At 40.6% G+C, this 8,907-nt stretch overlaps 1 pseudogene; it reads right to left on the bottom strand.

Annotated features, from left to right (window-relative positions):
- Nucleotides 1-7,951: 7,951 nt before the first annotated feature.
- Nucleotides 7,952-8,489, bottom strand: LOC144569572 (auxin-responsive protein SAUR50 pseudogene; annotated as a pseudogene).
- Nucleotides 8,490-8,907: the final 418 nt, after the last annotated feature.

Genomic DNA, 8,907 nt, shown 5'->3' with positions numbered 1-8,907 from the left:
GAAATGGTCCAGAAAGAGATGTGTAATCCCCTTCTCCGAGGTCTCCCATACTCCCTCCCCTTTGTCAATTGCTCTGATTCGGTTCCTTCTATGCCTTATCACTGCTGTTGTGTGAAAAAAGTGAGTGTTGCGATCTCCAAATTGAGCCCAGCTGACCCGCGAGCGTTGATGCCAGAAAATTTCTAGCATTGTGAGATATTCAGTATGCTTCTTTTGTAACTCCCTTTCCTTTTCTATACTATCTCGGGTTGCCGGTTGGGAGTTAAGGCTCAACATTTCAGATTCTACCTTTCCTAGCAGTGCTTGAGGAGAATTCTTTACTGCCTCCCACCTTCTAACTTCCCTTTTCAGCGAAGATCGCACATGCTCCCACTCAGAATTCCCCTGCTGCACCGCCGTTTGACAAATGCCCTTAAAATCATCCCGTGCCAGCCACCAATTTTCAGTTCTGAATTTCCTTGACTTGTCGACCGTGCGTGGTTCAGTTCGTACCAGTATCGGCATGTGGTCACTATTAAATCTTGGGATGTGAAATACACCCGTTTTGGGGTGTTTGAGTGACCATGCCACATTCCCGAGTGCTCGTCTATCTAGCCTCTCAGAAACATTTGCCGCCTCAGCCCGCTTGTTTGTCCAAGTGAAACACGGGCCGTGATGCCCCAAGTCAATGAGTTCCGCCCTATTTATCCATTCCCCAAAACTTCTATTCTGTGAGCTTAACACATCGTTACCTCCCCATTTCTCCTCTAAGTCAACAATTGCATTAAAATCACCTACTACACAAGTAGGTTTATCCACATCCCCAATAAAAGAGTCAATGAGATCCCATATGGCAGAATTTTGCTCCCTGGAAGGATCACCATAGACCCCAACCAAGATCATATCCTCCCTTTGTCCCTGAACCTCTGCCACTATAACATTTTTATTCTTAAACTTCACTGTAACATTGTACTCACTACTCCAAAGGAGCCAAAGCCCCCCCGACTGACCATCTGACTCTACCACTGCTGAATTGCACAAAGGCAGGCCTTGAATTCGTTTCCCCGCAAATTTTGAGTTACACCTTGTTTCTGAAATAAATGCGATGTGTGCCTTTGTACAGTGGAGGTATCGGCTTAACGTGGCAACTGTCGTGCCCCCACTACCCCGACAGTTCCACGACAGTATATTCATATATAAACTGCCGACGCATTATGCCCCGTCGGCTTAGGCTTCTTAGCAGGAAGAGAAAAGTCAGAATCCATTTCAGAACTTGTCTCAGGTTTATCAAACAGCACCTCCACATTGTCAATAGGCCCAGATTGTAGCCTTTTCAGATTCGGATTAGGCCCACTCTCGTTGGTCTGTTGGAAAGACCGTTTTGTTGGCCCTTGATGAGTAGGCAGTGAGGCCTTTGGAATAGCACTTAGATCAGTTATCCATTTCCCCTTCTTTGGCTTGAGTATGTTTGCCATTCCGGGCTGCGCACTTACAGCCGGATTTTGCATAATCCTAGAGAGCCTGAGATGATCCGGACAGTCTGATATCTCATGGCCAATAAGCCCACAAAAACAGCAAATCCGAGAGATTTTTTCATAGTGGCAGTGGGCCGTGATTTCCCCCAGTGATGGATGGCCAAACCTGACCCGATCCTTTACAGGTTCTCCAACTGGCACTACCACCTTCATTTTGACAAACCTTCTTCCTCCAGTAAAGCCCTCAACCGGAGGGGACACCAGCAAACCCACCTCTTTTCCCAACAGTTCAGTTCCCGCCTCATTTAGAGCCCCAACCGGCACATTATAAAACTGAACCCAGACTTCTACAGTGGAGAGTAGGTCAGGGGACAAATCGGCATGACCCGTCACCTGCCTCATGGCAACTATATCCCCCCTGTAAGTCCAAGGCCCCCCTAGCCATACTCGCAACATCTCCGCATTACTTACAAACTGTGCCATGAATGCACCTTTGGATAGCGGAGTAATTCTAGTTTCTGAATCGGCATGCCAAGCTTTCACCATGGAGCTCGAAAAGGAGGAGTCAATGACAGTACGGTTAGTGATTACCTTTAGAAGGAGGCAAGCTGACCAGTCAGTTTCATTTGAGGCATTACGTGGCAAGAGAATTAAAGGGCCCTGCTGGTCATCAGTGGAGAGACCGACAAATTTGCTGATCAACTCCTCATCTTCTTTGGAGATGGCAGCCATAGGTTTAGACGGGAGGAGGCTGAGTTTGGATTTTGGGAGCTCTTTTTTTGAGTAGAAGAGAGTGTGTGGGGAGAGGTGTAAAGGAGGGGGGCCTAGTATAGAGTTTGATTTGAAGGGAGTTCCAGGATGTTTTTGTTGCTGAGGAATGAAACGGTAGAATGTTCTGAGGTTTGGCTTTAGTGGAGATATTTTATTTGGGCTGACAGGGGCTATTTCGGGCTGAATTTCTAATTTCGTTTTATGCACGAGGGTGTTCTCATGCAACGGTAGGGTGATATTTATTTTTGGTTGAGGGTGGTGAAAAGAGGATGACTCTTTTCTTATTCGTTCAGGTGGCAGAACTGAGAAGGCAGAGCTGCTCTGAATTTTTGTAGGGGCCTGAGGTAATTTGTCTCTTCCTTCCCCTTCCAAACGGATGAACTCTCTATCGCAACTATCTACACCCGGTGTTAGATTCTGCTTTGTGGACCAAAATAATTTTTCATCGGCAGCTGCAGGCGCTGCCTCTGTAGATGGGTCCCGCAGGAAAGGGACTCTTAGTTGAAGGAGTTGATGCCAATGTGGCTCCTCTCCAGGGTCATCTACCGCCGGAAGGATGTGATGTTGTTGATTGGGTGCCTGATTGAAGATTGGAGGTGGTGGCGGCGGAGGAGGCGGAGGGATCTCCGGGGGGAGGCGCCTGATCTCCACCTCAACCGGGCAATCAGTCCAGCTGCCGTTGTGACCTACAGTGAGCATATTTGGTATAAGCCTCAAATCAGGGCAGTCCAAAAACAATCTAACAAACGACCTATGACTCCCTCTGAGGCATTCCCGGTCCACCCCTACCATGATACCCATTGCCGTCGTAGCCTGTCGATAGTAATGTGGGTGGTAGAAATCAATTGGGAAGTTCTTCAAAGTGAGGCGCACTCTGGTGGTGGCCGGTAGGGGCTGAGAGTTGCTTAGATATTGCCATGGCAGTATTTGGATGTAATGGGTGGCATCCCAATAGGCTGCATCCAAAAGGAGCTCTTCTGCCGAGAGCCAATCGGGTACTCGCAGAAGCAACGCTTGGTTAACCGGTGTGAAAACCCAATTCGCCGAGTATCCCCCATATCGAGCAGTCAGCCTATCCGCCAACTGGTGAACAGAAGGGAGGGCGGTGAAATCGTGGGACTGGAGCAATACCGAGGCGTGTAGCTCCGGGAGTATTCTGAGATGCTCATCAAGGGGCGAGAGGAAGCAAAACCCCCTAGGTATTTGTTGAAAGCAGGGAAAAGGTCTAGCCATGTTGCATTTTCTTGCTGACAGTGTTGGAAGAGAGGGAGGAAAGAAATTGTAGTAGGGAGGTGATAAAAATTGGGGGCACCGGAGGGAGATTTAGGTAGGGATTGGTAGAGGAAAGGAGGAGAGGAGATTGGGGGAGGGGAGGAGAGGAGGAGGAGAGGAGATTGGAGGAGGAGAAGAGGAGGAGAGGAGAGGAGAGGGGCACGGTTCAGGGGCAAGGTTCTTGATAAAGAGTTGTTTTTATTTAGCTGTTATGTTAGCTGATAGTATTCAGTACATGTAGGGGCGTCAACGTAGGTTATCAACTGGTAAGGTAAAAATTGGGTGGAAATATTTTTATATTCGTGTCTATTACAAATTATATTTATTCATATTCTACTCTTATATACTAGAAAGTATTTTATATGTATTCTATCTTTACCTGTTATAGTTGTTAGAGAGGAGAATAAAGAAGAGGATCCGAAAACGCCGTATTGTTGGAGCTTGGAGATTAGAGTCCTCATCTCAATTAGAGTGCGACGGTGAGTAAATCAAGTCATCAAAGCGTTGCAGCAGTCAAAAGAGCGGCTTCAGTCGTGGAGTAAAATAGGGATTAAAGTATTAGAATGATTATGAGTGATAAGTAGAATTAGAAGAGTGGATCTAGTAATTTAGAGTGTGATAAAGAATAATTATAGCAATTTATTTAGAAATTATAGTCATTTGACTTATTGTAAATATATTTTTTATTAATCAAATTATTAGTAGGAATAAAAGACACTGATCTTAAAAAAAATTTTGATACTATGGAAAACTTAATTCACATAAGAAAAATAATCAATAATTAAAACATTATTTGGAAAAGCACAAGAAGGCCCCTAGATCTTACATTCACATAGTATCAAAAGTTTTATCTAATAAATTAACGCCGATCTGACGTTTGGTTTATTTGACCAAGATAATATATATAATGAACATGCATCAATGCATGTGATGTGCGGGGAAATTGTTCATCCAATTATTAATAAGGACTTCGAATGAGACATTGACTTCGATAGTCTACGTTTTCATTAGCGGCCCAGTTGTAATACAGGGTCTCATTTAATATTCTTAATGTAATTTTAGCGTATTCCTACAATATATCTTATTTATCTGTATCTAAAAATTTTAGAATCTTATTTTCAGATCCAAAGTTTAATCTTGTCTTTTTTTTTCTTGATTAATGAGTCCACACAATTTTATGATATGTTAAGCTTGTTTCTAATAATCTCAAGTCCATAAATCAACGAGTCTATCTAACTACAATAAATTGATTTTTAGGACATTTATTTTGTATCCTCTTGATTTAGGATTAAATGAACTACAAAAAGTTATAATATTTTATGGAGACATGGCTTTCGTGAAAAAGAACAAACTTAACTATTTAAATTCGATATTAATTATAAAAAAAAGTAAAGATGTTGTCCCCTTGAATTTGTCCCCCTAACAATCTTCATTTTTTGTTCCCTCACGTGGTCAAAACTCATCTTCTTCAATCTTCTCTTAGAAAGAAAAAAAAAATTCAACACAACTCAAAATTCACCCTGTTCTTCTCCTTTACTGCTCGCCACCATCTACCCACGCCGACAGTTGTGATGGCGGTCGAGATCCAGTGAGACGAGCGTGGTGCATCGGCGAGATCCGGCGAGGAGAGCGTGGTGCACCGTCGAGATTCGGCGAGGAGAGCGTGGTGCACCGTCGAGATCCAACGAGGAGAGCATGGTGCACCGTCAACATTCGATGGGGAGAGCGTGGTGCACCATTTGAGGGGGTCAATGCTAGTCCAGCAAAGGTTGTCACAGTATAACATATGAATATTTTATTAGTTAGATATGAATACTTTATTTGTTAGATATGCATACTTCATGTTAGATATGAATACTTCTTGGAAGAGGTGGGGGGGTGAGAGAGACGAATCTGACTTTTGAATGTTGAATTGTATAAATTATTTCGAACATGTATGAATACTTCATTTGTTAGATATGAATACTTCGTTTGTTAAATATGTATTCATGTTATTAGATATGAATATTTCTTAGAAGGGGTGTTCAAGAAGAAGGGTCTGACTTTGAATTGTATAAATTATTTCAAACATATATGAATACTTCATTAGTTAGATATGCATGAAGAAGGGTCTAACTTTGAATTTTGAATTGTATAAATTATTTCAAACATGTATGAATACTTCATTTGTTTAGATATGAATACTTCTTTAGTTAGATATAAATACTTCTTTAGTTAGATATGAATAATATATAGATTTGTTGTAGTGGTTCCTAATATTGGCAAATGTCGCTTTCAGACGGTTGCGGTCCCCAATTCAGACTGTCACAAGATGTCAACGGTCCCCCTGGTCGTTACTGGTCCCCTACAGCTTGTGTTTACATATGACGAATGGTTCTGATAATAAGTATGAATACTATACATTCGTAGGTATGAATACTATACGTTTTGACTATTAACTCAGAGTATAAATACCCCCATATTAGATGTTGGAGTTAGTTAGTGGTCTCCTGTCAAAAGTTGTTTGTCTTTTAGTGCAGGGGACGTTTAGGGGACTGATATGGGGGTACTGTTAGTCGTTCCCTTATAAAAAATTGAAATATAACTACAAAAGTAATATTTTATTTTTTTATGACACAAAATTGTGTGACGATTGATATGTACATTGAATGACTGAAAATAAGGTGACCTTATAGGCTTAGGATAATCATCACTTTTGAGTTTTGATTCAAGAATCTAAATCTCTACCCTTGTATCGATCGGGTCAAGAGAATTTAATTTAGCCCAGAGTTCTATTGGGTCAGGATGCTTACAAGGCCTGGTAGCATTTGAGGCCACTTAGATAAAGCTGAATGCCTTCACATCATAACACTACAACATGAAAATTGAAGAGGCCTTGGGTCTCTCCCCACTTATCTTTCCAAAGGGAAATTATTTTCAAAATCCGTCAGTGTACCTTGTGAAACGAGATAAATTTTATTTGAACTTCAAGTGGCTTTGAGCTGATATATTTTAAAGTTGACATTCACAATTTAATTTCATGCATCCAGCTAGTACAATGAGTATTGAAACATTTCAATCCGTATATCGATAGACACAATGTTAATAAAACAGTAAAATTCCACTCTTTTTTTTTTTTTTTGAGGAAGTAAATTACACATGTTGGTTCTCAACTTGTGGGATCTTTGCATTACTTAGGTTGTATTTTGATCAGTGGCCATGTGTCATTGTTCGTATCTATTTTTGTTTCTAATGAAACAGGCGGGTTTAACCCACTTTTATAAAAATAGATTTACACATGTTGGTTACAAGGTACAATGCAATGAATTTTTCAGAATAAATATAATGATTCAGTATATTATTTTACCAAATTACAACCAAATTTTGAATTAAACAAGATGTTTAATTCAAAATTTCGAATTAAACACAGGGGTGAGAGAGAGACACTGCAAGTTGAATCGTCCAATGCATTGCACATGCAGACATGCTTCCCAATTCCCATTTCCCATTTCCCATTTCCCATTTCGTTGAGGGTGGAAGTTAAATCACGTGATTGACACGTCTTCAAGCTCGACTTGAGAAACAAATTTATGCTATGCTGGGACGGTGACTGAATAAAATACGAGGTCTCCAAGAATATATTCTAAGTCATAAGGGGCCTAGCCCCGATGGAGTCTCTTTCCCTCCGGAATTCGTTCACCTAAGGTAACACAATATATCTCTTTGGATCTGGACCGTCTATCAGAATCCGCACGATTATTAAATCGGCCCCGTGTGTTCCACCTCCGGTTGGTTGGATTGGCCAGGATATATTCTGATCGGGCGGCAGTGATTCAAACAGTAATATTTTGTTACTTGAGAGGATATGGATTCTTCCCTCCTTGCCCTACAGGCCTTGCATAAATGAATTCCGGAACATATATAGTATCTTAATTTCAATCGGGTTTTATTTCGTTGCTTTCGTTGGTAAGATAGAGCGTATATTTTTAACAATTTCCAACCTTTTTAAAGCAAAATCCTTTTAAAGAGTTTTTTATGGTATAAATTTGAGAGTCTAAATTCGATAAGATATTGATGCCAAAGATCCACAACATACATCTAGAACTTATATGTTATATACTGCTCAAATTTGTGGAAAACACCCAGTTCTTAATTAATTTAAATTTTTTTCCAAAAAATAGAATCTGAAACATCAGGTTAGCTTTTTCTCTCAACAATAAGCATCAATTTAGTGCAAATAATTAACATGTATTTGCAAAATAATTGGAATCTTACACGAAAACAAAATCCAATTACAACCGAGGGGTTCCGCCTCTACTTAGTACATGCACTTGAACAAACTGAGTAGAAGAAAGATCCTTTGCCTAGTATCCTCACCAAAAAATAATGAAAAGATAACCGTAGACAACTACAAATTAAACTATAATTATCAAAGCATAAACACAGGGGGGAGATACGAATCAATCATCCCTCACCAATTTAACCTTTTTACGCTTTCCCTCGTTCCATTTCTCTCTCTCATCTACACATTGCATTTGGGGAGTATTGTGGGTACCCAAAATCAGCCTCCGTGGACGTGGAGCAATAATAATAGCCATCTTTGTCATTCTCCACCATCTTAAGTATCCTCTCAAAAACACCAACCTCGCATGGAATTCTCAACACCCCCTCCTGTTGAAACCCGAACTCCTCTTCTGCGTCTCTAAGCAAAGATACGAACGCACTGTGCCCCAGGTACTCAGTTGGTATTACAAACCTTTGCATTTCTTCCCCAACACATACTGCCAGGTGTCCCTTTGGTACGTCGCCTGACATTGCCGACGTGTCGTTCAATGACAATGTGCGCTTTATGAACTTCATTCCCTTGGGCTTGGATGAAGAAGTGTTGTTAGTACTGGCCGCGCCATTTTTAGAGACAGACAGCTTCTTCCATTTCTTCAGCATTTGTTGGAGTCTAACGATTTCTGTGATTTTGTTGGAGGACTTTTTTGAATCCATTATGGATTTGAGACAAAAAAAAAGGATATTGGGCGATTTGAATGATTCAAGGGTTTGAATTAAGGATGATGGATTGTAGGGTTTGAAGGATATTGGGCGATTTAAAGGTCTTTGGTTTGCATTATTTAATGGCTTATTAATTTTTTACCATTTCTATTTGTTTAATCTGATTTGATTGAGTTTGGTTGTGTTAATTAATTTAATTGTGAGTAGATTTTAAAATTGAAAGGTTGGTCCTTTGGGTTAGTGGTATAATCGTCTATGGAATCTTACTGACTGATAGGTCGTGAGTCGTGACTTATTAAAATATATGTTTTACATTTTATAAGTAGAAACTAGAAACAGGCTAGGTTGGTACATCTCAAAAACTTTGATACCCTTTGAATTTCGAATTTCTATTATTCACTAGGTTAATTCGCATTTGCTGTCATAG

Source organism: Carex rostrata, chromosome 18 (assembly GCF_964058835.1).
Source record: "Carex rostrata chromosome 18, lpCarRost1.2, whole genome shotgun sequence".
Taxonomy (NCBI): domain Eukaryota; kingdom Viridiplantae; phylum Streptophyta; class Magnoliopsida; order Poales; family Cyperaceae; genus Carex; species Carex rostrata.
This window is presented reverse-complemented; position numbering and strand designations above follow the sequence as displayed.